This window comes from Macadamia integrifolia, chromosome 8 (genome assembly GCF_013358625.1).
Source record: "Macadamia integrifolia cultivar HAES 741 chromosome 8, SCU_Mint_v3, whole genome shotgun sequence".
In the NCBI taxonomy this organism is placed as follows: domain Eukaryota; kingdom Viridiplantae; phylum Streptophyta; class Magnoliopsida; order Proteales; family Proteaceae; genus Macadamia; species Macadamia integrifolia.
The window spans coordinates 9541537-9541942 of NC_056564.1; the positions used below are offsets into that span (position 1 = coordinate 9541537).

Here is a 406-nt window from a genome sequence, read left to right on the forward strand (position 1 = left end):
AGGGCTAGGCCAGGTGCGGGTTAGCTTGACCTCGGGCCATGAAATCCCAGCCCCAGTCCGGCCTTCAGCTTAAAAACCCAGCTTGCGAGCTGAAAAACTAGCCCAGGCCCTGAAATTTTGAGGTGGGCTCGGGCTCACTTGGCCAAACATGCACCCCTGCCTCATTATTATTTGGAACAGTCAGCCTGTTAATCATGTTCCATTAATCCAAGAGTCTGTTTTGGATCAAATGTCCAGTTGATGGATTGATGCAATTCAGGCCCTAGCAAATGCAATTAAATTATAAGTTCCTTGCAGTCAATTCAATATATGACACTGATGAAACAGGTCTGTGCTCAATAATACTATGAGATTTGTATTAGGCTTTTGGTTGGGTTTTGGTTTTTTTTTTTTTTTTTTTTTTTTT

At 42.6% G+C, this 406-nt stretch overlaps 1 pseudogene; it reads left to right on the forward strand.

The window, feature by feature from the left end:
- The first annotated feature begins 269 nt into the window (after positions 1 to 269).
- LOC122086332 overlaps positions 270 to 406 on the forward strand; it is a 2575-nt pseudogene continuing 2438 nt past the window's right edge.